The sequence below is a fragment of the Mus musculus genome, chromosome 17, assembly GCF_000001635.26.
Source record: "Mus musculus strain C57BL/6J chromosome 17, GRCm38.p6 C57BL/6J".
Lineage (NCBI taxonomy): Eukaryota > Metazoa > Chordata > Mammalia > Rodentia > Muridae > Mus > Mus musculus.
In genome coordinates, this window is record NC_000083.6 from 56,324,675 (window position 1) to 56,338,117 (window position 13,443).

Here is a 13,443-nt window from a genome sequence, read left to right on the forward strand (position 1 = left end):
GTGGGTGATGGCTGTTCTCTTTACATTGCACAATGAAGAGCAATGGAAACAATTCAAGACTCGTCTAGCTTGGAATAATTTATGTGTAACCTTGAGAGTTAGTGAATTAGCAACAGACTAGGGGGGTAGAACAAATATCTTGGGTGCACAAAGAACCTGCTCTAAGGAGGGTACTTTCCAGATGTTAGATATTAAAGTAGAAGGATTTCTAGTCTACCCCATAAAACAGGAATGTTGTCACCTCTGCTTGCTCAAGTATAGAAGCCGTAATGGTAGTTTGCAAAGCAGGCTCTGGATAAAAGAGCTTGCAGTGAAGCCTAACAACCCAGATGACAAACTCCAGAGTTGCCCTCTGACCTGTAGAGGTATATACCACACATATATACAAAATAATAAAAATTTAAAATTATAAATGCATATTGATGGGGATGATATCAGACCTTAACTAAATGCTCTTGAGTGCAGGGTGACTGGTGTGGTGATGCTGTTCCCTTCACATCGCACAATGAAGAGATGGAAACAATTGTGTGGAGCAGGGGCTTGGACACCTGTAGCTGGAATTTGGGTGCCCAGGCCTCCAATTTGCAATACGCTGAGCTAGAGAGTAGGACCTAGGACATTTTGAGAAGTAGATAATTGAATCCTCTTCCACTGAGTTATTGCAACGCTTTCCATGGGTACAGCTATCAGTTCAAGGTGGGGGGTGGGGTGGACCAAGTCGCGCACGTTTTAGGGAACTCATGAACGTTTGGGGAGGGCAATATGGAACGCTTTTGAGATCCTCTTACCCTAGTTCGGCCTTTTGCAAAGCTGGGCTCAAATTCTGACTCTAGATCTAGAACTACTGGGTTTCGAACCACTGTCTCCGGACCCAGAGCTGATGTTGTGCAGGAAATCACGTACTCAGCAGCCGCCCGATCACAGGGTGGAGTCTGGAGCAGCAAGACAGCGATTGACATTCAGTCGCAACCATTCGGCACCCAGAGACCGGTACCAAACACCAATCCGCGTTTGTCTCAGTAAAGTCTGAGAACGCGCTTGTCAATCTGCGTGAGCTCGGGGCTATCCTACACCCGACCGCAGCCGGATTGGCTGTGTGCATCTTGACGGGCATGCTTCGTACCCACTGAAAGCTGAGCCGGTCACTAGGCACGTGAGTGGGTGCCGGCACGTCCTCGGGGTTGGACCAATGAAGGGAAGAAATCGAGTGCCTGCTCCCGCCCCAGGTCGCGGAGGGCGGGGCCGCTCGGTGTTGATGAGGGGAGGGGTGGAGCTGTCAGCCGCCACCAATCAGCGTGCGGGCGTGGGCTGAATGCCCAATGGCGGCCGAGTAGGAGCCGTCGCCCCGCCCCTCTGAAGCTTCGCCTCCCCGCCCCGGGCTCTTGCTGAGGGCTCGGCCGCGAGCGAGCGAACCATCGAAGGAGCAAAGAGACCGGGCGAAGCTCGGAGCCCAGTGGCCGGGGCGAGCGAGTGAGGGCCGGCGGGGGCGACGCGAGACGGCCGGGCACGCGCCGCTCAGCCTGCTGTCTGCGGCCCGGGCCGCGCGTTGCGCCAGGTGAGTGAGTGTGCGATCCGTGGCGGCGCTCAGCAGCTTCCAGGCCCCTTTGGGGGGCCGCGCGGCCGCCATGCCTGCCCCCACGCCGCACCTTGGGCCGCCGCGCGCACTCCAGGCCGAGGCTTTGGCTGCGGCCTACTCGGCTCCTCAGGGCGGCGGAGTACGCCGCGCTTTTGTCCGTTCGGGCGAAGCTGCTGTTTGTTGATCGACAAAACGATTGTGTGCCTGGGAAAGGAGGGTGTGTTTTTTTGGGGGTGGGTGGGGGGGGTTGACGATGGGGCCGGACAAAGGCGGGGCGGGGGCGGGGCGCCGCGTCCCCTTTCCAGGGCACAAAAGATGACAGCGTGGGTGGCCCGGTCCAGCCATCCCTTCAACAACCCCAAATCCTTAAAAATAAAAAACCCACTCCAAGTCCCTGCTCCCCGCCGCTTGCATTTTGGTTCCCTTTGGTTTGGAGCTGTCCCCTCCAAACACTCACCCATCATGGCCTTGCAAACTTGACCCCCGCATGTCCAGAATCTGTAAATCACCATATAATCTGCATTTTAAAAATGAAAATAAATAGTACACGTATCTGCTATTGCAATGGCAGCCTTTCCACCTCGCTTCTGTACCCTGGTCTCTTTGCTTTCCAGCTCCCTTCTTTCTGTAAGCCATGAAATGTGCAGTTTTCCGCGTGCACACTAGTCCAGGGCATCCCGGCAGACAGGGAAGCTTGGCAAAGCTGGGGACAGCTGGGGGTGGCTTTCCTACTGCCATATCCTGGGGGGTTTTGGGGGTTCTGTTAGGGGTTTCGGTCAGCCAGCTGAGAGTATAAGGGATTCCAGGTTTGCAGATTTGATGCTGTAACTGGTGCGGTTTGGCCATTACGGTTCGGGCATCGCGGTTCCTTGTCCCATCTGTCTGAAAGGGGGGGGGGCGGGGCGGAGGATGGCATCGCTTTAATAATTAACACCTGGGGAAGTGTCTTGCCGGAGTAGTTGCTAGTTTTTTTCAACTATGGAGAGGATGGATCCGGTATGTTTCAAAAAGCAAAAAGAAAGAGTGTATCTTTCCCTGTAACCAAGTGGGATTTGCTCAGCCTGCAGCCTGGTGCCAGCACCTTCATAGGCGCTGAGGATCTTGGTTGCAGAAGGTTGGGGGGTCCGGGATGTCTCTGTGTCCCATTAGTTGTGTATCTGACAGTCCCCAGGCTGGAGACTGCACTGTTCCCCAAACAGCTCCTGCCTCAAAATGGGTTCATTACGTGGGTCTTCAGGGGCTCCTACCACTACCAGGAAAGGGCTAATCACTCTCTTTAATTCTCCAGTAATTGCTGCCTTCAGAGTCACCAAAAGGGCGTGTCTCCAGACTGGGCCAACCTTTTCTTCCCACCCTGCTCTAGCTGTAGTCAGCTTTCTTCTTCCCTTCCTTTTTTCCCCAAGCCTTGTGGGTGTTCTGTATCTAAACTTGTAGGGTCCCTATGCAAGACTCCAGTCAAACTTTTCATCCTCTCCCTAGGAGGGCAGGAAGCCTGACTGTCATGGGGTGTTTTGATGTTTGGGGTGGAAATGTCCTTGTGCCAGGTGCTCCATGTACCTGTGCATATCCAGGCGCACCTGTGAATGTGTGTGTTCTAAGCTGGGATTGTATAGGTCTGATTGACAAATGATTTTCTAATCCTTTCCTCCCGGGGAGAGGGCTGCTGAGGAGATATCATAGTACACTTTGTATCTGGAGACTCAGTTACAGTCTTGTAGATATTTGTCTGTAGCCTGTAGCCTGTCTCCTTCCCTGCCCCAGGGGCCCCTCTGTTTTCCCTGCCTGCCCAGCCCTTACTTAGACTTTCTGTTCTTGCTTCCCACCTCTGCTGGGCCCCTTCTCACATTGTCCTGGGAGCCCCAGCACTAGGTAGCCATCTGTCCCTGTGCTACCTGACACCTGTGGGGAGTCAACAAGCTGTCAGATCACTCAGGGGCCTGGGGCTCCTTGGGAGTGCTGGGAAGAGGCTGATCTGGCTAGCCCAGTATCCATAAGACAGTGAGGTGCTTGGGTATTCGAGTGCATGCGTGTGTGCTCACGCTTGTGGTGTAGAGGTGTGGGCTGTGATGTACTTCCTGATGGTTGTCTCTGGAACTGGAGGTGGGGTGGAGGGTTCAGGGCCTGGTGGCCTTGGGCTTGTCACTTGCTCCAGAAGCAAGATTTAGAGCCACCAGTCTGCCAAAGCCTCCTGGGAACAGGGGACAGGGAGTAGACTATAGCAGATGGCCTGCCTCTGGAGAGACCTGTCACTGCAGGGCCCATGGGGGGCAGGGACTGGGCTCTGCTCACCATACTTGGAGTTCAGGCTATGGTGGAATCCCAGAGGTCTGGATTGACATCCCTCCCTCAGCAGGTGCCTTTCCTGCTCTGTGCAGCATCCTGACTCCCTCTTTATCTATAGCGTTGGCCTCAGGTGGCCTTGAGGATCAAGAGCTAGGGGCCAGGAGTTTGGATGCTTTCTGCTCTGCACTAGTGTTCCCACTGGCTCAGTTCACTGTGACTTGGTCACCCCTGGGGTGGGCGTTCGTTGTACTAGATGTGCAGCTGGCCCTTACCCACACCTTGCTGGTACCTCACTTTCAGCCCTGTAGCTCCATCTGCCTATGTCCCAGCTACCGCTTCTCACTGCTCCCTTCACTCTGCCTTCAGTGACCAGTGGTTCTGTTTGCTCTTGCACCCCACTATTTCCCCCTATTTCTTTTTTTTTTTTTTTAATTTTTTTTTTTTTAAGATTCATTTATTATATATAAGTACACTGTAGCTGTCTTCAGACACTCCAGAAGAGGGCGTCAGATCGTGTTACAGATGGTTGTGAGCCACCATGTGGTTGCTGGGATTTGAACTCTGGACCTTCGGAAGAACAGTCGGGTGCTCTTACCCACTGAGCCATCTCACCAGCCCTTTCCCCCTATTTCTAGTCTAGGCCTGTGCTTGTACAGACAGGATCTGCCTACGACCATCCTTGGCACCCCACACCCACCCTGTGAAGGTCCTACCATGGCTGTCTTGGCTCTGTGGAGGCAGCACTGACACCCCTCCCCATTGCTGTATCCCATCCTGTTAGTTTGATGAACTTGCCTCTTATCTACTTCAGTTGACTCATTTCTTTAATCTTGGCTTTCTCCTCCACAATAATGTCCCAAAAGTCATGGGGTGTTCTTGTGCTGGCAGGTTCAGAGAGAGTGACAAGGACTCAGTGACTAGCTAAGCCTTACATTAGTATCCAGTCAGGCAGGTCATGATAGTGAGGCAAGAGGCCTTGGCTCTATCCCAACACTGCAAAAACAGTTTCAAACATATGAATTGATCTTTTTCCCTTTTCTCCTCCCCTTCCCCCATGAATTGATTTTTAAAAAAGAAGTCTCAGAGGGTTGAGTTTCTGCTCAGTCCCACTGGGTGTGGTCTGTTCTAGGACCCTCCTGTTGGCTGGATAAGGTGTTTGGGGCTCTGTCATTTTCCTGTCTGCTATTCCCTTTACAGTGGGGATAAGAAAGCATGAGACATCTCTACCCAAAACCATTCCAGAAAAGTAAAGTCTACTAGAAAACGAAGCTCAGGGCTGGGGCTGAGTGGATAGAGTGTATGTCTCAGCCCTGGGTTTCTTCTCCTGTGTAAACTGTGTGGATCCCAGCACTGTGTCAGGAGGTGGAGGATGACAAGTTCTAGGCTAGTGTCTGTGTATCCAGGGATACATAGACTTTGTCTTGAATCTGCAACAGAACCATGGCTGGGAAAAGGACTCAGTAGATAGGAGCTGCTGCTGCGCAAGCACAGACTCAAGTGCAGATGTCTTCACTGACATAAGAGCTGGTCCTAGTCAGGTGTGCTTGCAGCCCCAGCACAGGGACGTGAAGACAGGAGGATCTCGGGGCTGTCAGTCCAAGTATGGAGAGCTCCTGTCATTAGAGACCAGATAAATAAGATAAAGGTGATGGAGGACACCTGTGTTGACCTACCCTCCAACACATACTAGAAATGCAGCCATAAAGAAATACAACCAGCCTGGGTGGAGATTTGCATCCCAGCACCAGATGGATGCCTGCAAGGACAGAGCTTCCTAGCTAGGGGTGGGCTGTCCCTCCTCACAATGGGTAGCAATTCCTGAAGAGTTGTGAGCCTCTCAGGAGCCCTGTACATACCTAGCTTCCAGCCTTATGGGTTCCCCTCTGCCTTGGGTGACACATCATAAGCACCCAGCCTCTTTTCTGAGCTAGATCCAGTAACTGGGAAGAACATCGGCACCCCTAGAGGCTGCTTTTGCTGCACCTAACCTAGCAAGAGAGGTGGCTTCCCCCACAGGCCCTAGTGAAGACCTGGTCATAGGTAGGCAGCCACCGGGAGCAGGGGCTCATGTCTACCACATCCTGTCTCGTTCATTTCCCCAGACTTACCAGGTGTTCAGTGCTCACCTCTCCTTTGCTGGGTCTGTCTGCCCCTTTTCTTTCTCTCCTTCCTTCCCCTCCCCACCCACTCACCTTTGGGAATAAGTTCCTGTCAAGCCATCTGTGCCTTGTGAGGGGCCCTGTGGTCTTTTGTCTTTTTTGGAGACGAGAGGCCAACTTTCCGTGTGAGCCCTTGCTTCTATGGCTAAGGGTGGAGCTGTCATCTTGAGTGCACACACCAGGGCAGCCGGCCCTCCAGCTCTTGCATCTGCCTCCCAGGTCACATGCTCCTGCACTGGACTTTTTGGGTTCTGGGGATTTGAGCTCAGCTCTACACACTTGTAAAGTAAATGCTGTACCCACTGAGATCTGTATCTCCCCAGCCCTGAGAGATCCTCTTGTCTCCCCTGCCACAGTACTGGGATTGCAGCCTTGCCCAATTATGCCTGGCTTTATGATTTTGGGGGATTTGAACTCATGCTTGTACAACAAGCACTTGTCATGGGCATCTTAGTTCAGGCTGTTCCTCTTACTGATACTGGAGTGCTAGGCTGGTTGTCCTTGAGTAGCAGACAAAGAATAAGTTTGTAAGCCAGGCTGTGGTTGCTGCCCTACTGACTCTCAGATACAGAAGGGAGTATTGCAAACTAGGGCTTTTACTTGTGGGCCCATCTGAGTGGCAGCTGTGTCTGTGTGTGCTGCAGGTGGAATTTCAGGGCAGACTCCAGCCTCAGTGTCTTTCCAGAGTTGCTCCAGGCACTGGGGCCCTCTGCTGCCTATCCTGGCCCAGTCCCAGGGCATGGGGTGTAGAGCCAGATGATTCCTTGCAAGAGGAGAAGCCATGGAACAATGGGTCCCTGGGGTTGCTTCTGACCACAGAGCTGGCAGAAGCCTTTCTGGGTGTGGAATGTATCAGGGAGCCCTAGGCATGGTAGGATAGAAGAGGCAGCTGAGACTGGAGAGCCCAGTGGATCTCAGCAGCTCCCCTCAACTCCTGTGTCCTCTCCATGAGGTTTCTATATACTTTCTTCAATTAGAGAGGGTCAGCCATAAGGGGTCCTCAAGTGCTACCTTCTCAGGGAGGGTGGGGCAGAGAGACATACATGGAGCAGAACCCCAGGCATTTAGATACCCCTCTTAGAGGTCACTAGTACCTTCAGGGGCCTTCCAGGTTGTAGCGGGGAGCCACAGCATCTTGGTCCCTCTCTGCTTGACGTCCCAGGCTAGAGACACCAGCGGCCTCGCTCAGTGCGAGAACCCTTCTGGTGCTCTGCTTCTGTCCTTGTGGCTCCCTATGGGATGATTGTCTGCAGCTGGCTGGCACCATCACCTGGAGAGGAGGAGGCAGCTGGGGTGGCTGCTGTTCTGACTCCCTCTGTAGTCAAGCTGAGTGTGCCTGGGGCAGGTGTGGCAGCAGCCAGTGACCAGAGCCTGATGTGCACAGGTTGTCCTGGCACTGTGGGCAACCAGACAAGGGGCAGCTGAGTCGGGGTGGGGGGCATCACTGGGGCTACACCTGTCCTGGGTGATGATAGACATAGGAAGGAGGAAGAGATGCTGGGTCATGGCCTGGGAGACCCTTGGAGGCAGGCAGGGTGGAGGTGGGGCGCTAGGCTATGGTGATGTCTCAGGGTCTCTCTGGGACTCCCTAGCACCAGGGCCCCAGGGGGGTGGGCAGTGGGTTTCTCTCAGGAGCCCTATGTCATAGTACAGAAAGATCTGTCAGGTGCATGAAAGTGACCCTCTTGTGGCCATATTTCTGGGTCACTTTCCACTAACATGGGTCATGTTTGTGGACCCTGCAAACTCTGACCCCTGTCACATGCAGGACCTGGCCATCAGAGTTACAGGCCCTGCCTGTGTAGCTTTGGGAAATGATTAGTTTGGATTTTAAATGTTTTTTATAACGTTCATTGTAGAGTGTGGAGCATGTGCCACAGTTGCACATGTGGAACTCTGGGGATCAGGTTTGGCAGCAAGTGCCTTTACCTGCCAGGTCCTCTCGCAGAACCCATATTTCTGAGCCACAGTAGAAGGTGGAGGCAGAGCCGGTAAGCTGGCCTCAGCGCTAGCCGTCCTCAGTTACTGCATCACTTGCTGCAGGTGATTAGTCCATACTGGCCTTTGCTTTTGATTTAATTATTATTGCTGCTGGTAGTGATTTATTATTATTTTGTTTTTTTCAAGTCAGGCTTTCTCTGTGCAGCCCTGGTTGTCCAGTAGCTCACTTTGTAAACCAAGCTGGTCATAAACTCATAAAGATCCTCTTGCTTCTGCCTCCTGAGTGCTGGGGTTAAATGTATACACCACCAGTGAAGCCCAGCCAGGACTTTACTTTTTTAAAAAAAAGTTACATACTTACTTCATGGGTATTTTGCCTGTGTATGTGTGCAATGCCTGTTGATGCCAGAAGAGGGTGTCAGATCGATCCCCTGAAGCTGGGTGTGCTTAGGAGTGCTGGCGATTGAGGCTGGGTCCTTTGCAAGGGCGGCCAGTGCTCTAACAGCTGAGCCATTTGTCTCACTGTTGAGCTTACTTAAGGAGCACAGGGAGAGGAGCAGTCTCTGTTGTACAGATGAGGGAGGCATCACAGAGCCCGGGAAGCTGGGCTCTCTGTCGCCATCTGCTGCACTTACGGCCTGAGCAGGGCCGCAATCACCTAGCTTAAAACAGCTTCCTAGAGGGCATGGATAGGGGCGAGTGAGTGCCTGCCCAGTACACCAGACCTCAGAACTGTTACCTCAAACCCCAAAAAGCATGGTATGAAAACCAACTGCACGGCTGATGACATGCTCAGCCAATAACGGGGCTTGCTGTGAAGCCTGACCACTGGTTCAGTTCCCAGGACTCACAGGGAAGAACAAGAGAACCAGTCCTGCCGGTTGTCTTCATGCTTCCACATGCATGACTTCTCCAAACAATAAATAATAAAAATAAATTGTAGCTGGCCGTGGTGGCGCACGCCTTTAATCCCAGCATCTGGGAGGCAGAGGCAGGCGGATTTCTGAGTTAGAGGCCAGCCTGGTCTACAGAGTGAGTTCCAGGACAGCCAGGGCTACACAGAGAAACCCTGTCTCAAAAAAAAAAAAAAAAGTAAAAATTTGTAATATATTAATTAACAAACAAACAAACAAAACGAGCTGCAGAGTTGTGTCCGAAGCTGTGTCCTCATGTGTCAGGGCAGGTGCTGGGATGTTAAGCATGGGGGTGGGGGTGGGGAAAAGAGGTACTAGAAAGTGCTGAAGGGTCCTCCAGGGCACTGCCCCTGCCACTACATCCAGAAGATGATGTGGGCAGAGGTAGTAAGGAGCAGGGACTCCAAAGACAGACAGACCACACATGTAAAAACCCTGGGGTGGTGCTCCCAGAGTGAAAGAACTGGTGTGCTCATGGTTCACAGGCTGGCAGTGTCAGCCTTGGGCTATATCTTACGGACAGGGGAGCCTGAAACTTATCTATTGCCACTGTTGCTGTGGCAGCCTTTGCATCATGTCCCGTGCTGCCTCAGGACAGAGCTCTGGAGGGGAGGGGAGGGAGAGAAGGAGAAGCTTTGTCCCTAGGCCAGGCCACCACACCTCTCTGCGCCTCAGCAGCCTGGCTCTGATCATATGAGCAGGGGGAGACAGGTATTGGGAGCAAGAGGTGCACTGGTTCTGCAGTTGCGTGCATCCCTTAGTACTCTCCTCATAATCTATGTGGAGGTCAACGGGCAACTTGTAGGAGTCAGCCAGCCTTTTCCTTCACCAGGCTTGGCAACAAGCTCCTTTTCCCTAATTTATCTTGCCCCCCCCCTCAGGTTACATGTGTGCAGGTACACGTGGAAGCTACAGAACAACCCTAGCAGTGTCCCTCACTTGTTCTCCACTTTGTCTTGGGAGGCAAGGTCTCACTGAGGCTGGACTTGCTGCCATGATTGCTGGCCAGAGAGAGCTCCACAGATGCTCCTGGCTTCACTGGCTTCACCTCCCGAGTGCTGCCATCATAGGCCACACCTTCTTCCAGCTTTCTCTCTGGGAGCTGGGGGTGGAGTCCAGTCCTTAGGCTCTGAGGCAGGCACTGGCTCATGTGTGCACACGTGCGCATGCAGGCATACACCAACAGGCATACATGCAATGCATGCACACTCGTCTCTAAGCACGACAGGCTTGCTCTCTCACAGCTCCTGTCCCTGTCCTTCTGGAACACTCTCAGTGTTCTACAGAAGCCCATTTCTGTTATCCCTTTCTGTCTGCCCCTTCCTCCCAGCCCCTGCTAGACACAGACCACAGCTTTCGTGTTTGGAGTACAGTCTTGCTGTTGTGGTGGGCCATGGCTGTGAAGGGCTTCGAGTTGGTGATGAAGATGAAGATCCTATGGCTCCATGTCTTCACAAGGCCCTTCTTCATGTGTGTAGATGTGTGACAGTGCCCATGTTTTGTGCTATGGCAGGCTGCAGGATTGAAGCTGAGGTGCGTGGAGCCAGTGACAGCTTTCATAAAGCATATCCCTGTTGTCATGTTCTGTGACTGGGGATGAGATCACATGGCAGGTCTCTCCCACTGGCCTGATATTATCAAGGTTTGGTCACTGTGGGTCAGAGCCTTGTTCCTGTTTATGGCTGAGTAATATTCTGTGGAATGCATGGACCATTATACATCTGTGTGTCCTTGATAGACATCTTAGTTTTGGGGTTTCTATCTGTTGTGAACATGTGTGAGTTTATGCAGATATGTGTGTTTGTGTTAATTTTTTTTTATTTTATGTGCATTGGTATGAGGGTGTCAGATCCCTTGGAACTGGAGTTACAGACAGTTGTAAGCTGGCATGTAGGATGCTAGGAATTAAACCCGGGTCCTTTAGAAGAGCAGATAGTGCTCTTAACCACTAAGCCATTGCTCCAGCCTCTTTTGTGTTCATTTTTGCCATGCTCAATATGTGTTCCAGAGTGGCTGCTTCATTGTCCATGCCTGGCAGTGTAGAATACTTCCAGTTTTGGCAGGGTCCCGCAATGGCTAAGCCTCGAGATCCCAACCCTCCTGCCTTGCTCAGTGTCCTGCACCGTGAACCCTATTGTCTTTTTTGAGTCTCAGTCCTGGCCCTTCTCTCCTGTTGAGTTGGGTACTGTGTTGTGTCCTGAGCCCCCCCCCCACACACACACACATACACAGGGTGTGTCCTGGGCTGGGGGACCTCTGGAATGGGAATCCCTGGGCCATCAATCTTTCCTGGCCCAAGTCATTACAGTCAGTGATGTCTCTGATAGCACAGGCATCCCTGGGCAGCATCGTATGGTGGCCTCTGCTGTGACACTTCATGAAGTCCATGCTTCACCAGCTCTGAGACCCGTCTAGGGAGTTGACAGTGCCAGTGGCCTCCTCCCTTCCCAGTGTTCCCACCCATATTACTGCTGTCTCCATGCCCCTCACACCTCCACTGCAAGGTGGCCTTGGGCATTCTGTATCCTGATTTGTGTCTCTTTCACCATCTGGGATAGTGTAGTGATGGTGCCTGACTGCTTCAGATGGCTGTGGTGTGGCAGCACATGAGCACATGTGTGTGTGTACATGCATGTGTACGTCTGTCCCCACACGTGTGTGTTAATGCATGCCCGTGTGTTGTAGGAATATGTGTATGTGTCCATGCCTGTGTGGACCAGGCGTCCCTGACTGATCTTGATAGGTGCCTTGCCCCAGAAGTCCCTCAGCCATACCATAATGATGATGATGATGATGAGGAGGAGGCGGTGCAAGTTAAGAGACCCGCCCTAGGCCACTGGGCTCAGTGAAGCCCTGGGATGGCAGGGGCATCCAGCTCCATTTTTGGTCCTCCAGGCACTGGTTATGGTGTTTGATGCAAGGCTAGAGCATGGGTCAATAAACAGATGCCGTCTGGGCCTGGCGCTTAGTAGCCAAGAATGCACATAAGGTTCAGGAGCCTATATCTCTTTGGGAGGTGTCTTTCACTAGTGACACTGGGTGCTGGGGTTCTGGCTGTGGCTTCTTTCCAGGGGAGAGACAAGTGGCTCTCCCCAGTCTGCTTTCCTCCTCTGATCTAATGATGCTAGCAGGTCCTGACCTCTGACAGGCTGTGGTTCCAGAACCCAGGGCTGGGCAGCCATGCCACAGGTAAACCTGGTTTCCTGCCCCTACCCCAGCACTGGCTTACTTGTTTTTTTGCTTTATTCTTTATTTTATTTATTTATTTATTTATTTATTTATTTTTACATTTGGTATGCTTATTTTGTGTGTATACACATGCATGTGTGGGCTTTGTGTCACATACTGTGCCTGTGGAGGGAGTCACTTTTCTCCTTCCACCACAGGGGGCCTGGAGGCATGGGGTTTGGGGCAGGTGCCAGCCATTCTTTTTTTTTTTTTTTTTTTTTTGAGACAGGGTTTCTCTGTAAAGCTCTGGCTGTCCTGGAACTCACTTTGTAGACCAGGCTGGCCTCGAACTCAAAATCCACCTGCCTCTGCCTCCCGAGTGCTGGGATTAAAGGTGTGCGCCACCATGCCCGGCCTAGTGCCAGCCATTCTTATGTTTGTCCCTGGCAAGTCACCCTGGCCTGATTGGTGTTATTTAATGACACTGATTATTTGCCTGAGTGTGTGTGCAACCGTGCATGTTCGGGCTCCATCATTCGTGTTTGTGGTCAGGTCAGTTCTCTGCCTTAACTCTCATGATAAGGCCCATGAACCGGAAGCTCACATGCCAGTCTGAATTGCTTGCCAGCAGGGTCACACTGGGCCAACAGTTGCAAGGGAAGGGGTTCTGGAAAGACTCCAAGGTGCCTTTCCTGAGGCCCCCACATGGGGGCACTCTGAGGATGGCTAAGATCTCCTTTCTCTGCCCTTTGCCTGAACCATCTCAGGCAACTGTGGGCTGAGTCCTCTGTGTCACTAATACTTGAGTGCATGCTCTCTCCAGGCTGGACCAAATTGTCATGTGTGTCACCCCCAGCACTGACAGGCTCCATCTTGACTCTGTGGGAGCCTGTTAGTACAAAGAGAATCTAGGTTCGAGTTGTCCACTTCCTGTTATTCCTTTCACTGGGAATAGCCCCTTGAATCTGTGAAGGTTTGATGAGGTGAGGCTACAGGTGGGGAAGAGAAATGTCACTGTGTCCTTTTAGTGTTGGTGCAGAGGGTCTGGTGTGGATCCATTCTGTTTGGTGACATGAACTCCGATTAGAGGTTCTACTCTGTTCTTGAGGGAGATGTTTGAGTTGTGAGAGCTCACTACTGGTCCCCCGCTGGGAAAGCTGTAGAGAGAGAAGGGCATCTCATGGCATTGCTCTGTACCTATCGTTATCTGCCTTCTATTCTGAGACACAGCAGTTTCTCCTCCCTGGGTTGTTGGTGACTTCCCCTTCTCTGCTGACATCGTGGTGTTCATGGCTCTTGAGCCACAATGTTCTCAGCACATCCTCATCTGCCACCCTGTGGTGGATTCCTGATGATTCTTCTGCCTCAGGACTGTAGTTGATTCTAGACCCTCATCAGCGAT

General features: G+C 52.2%; 1 protein-coding gene across 17 annotated transcripts in view; it reads left to right on the forward strand.

Moving 5' to 3' along the window:
* The first annotated feature begins 1,295 nt into the window (after positions 1–1,295).
* The window catches only part of Kdm4b (lysine (K)-specific demethylase 4B), a 77,805-nt gene continuing 65,657 nt past the window's right edge, over positions 1,296–13,443 (forward strand). For 5 of the 17 annotated variants that reach the window (XM_030249602.1, XM_030249604.1, XM_030249605.1 and 2 more), the window contains exon 1: positions 1,353–1,555. The gene's annotated coding sequence lies outside the window, so the exon portion shown is untranslated. Of the gene's footprint in view, positions 1,556–13,443 lie in introns of all 17 variants that reach the window. The other 12 variants (XM_006523894.2, XM_006523895.2, XM_006523898.2 and 9 more) reach the window with 5 other exon arrangements.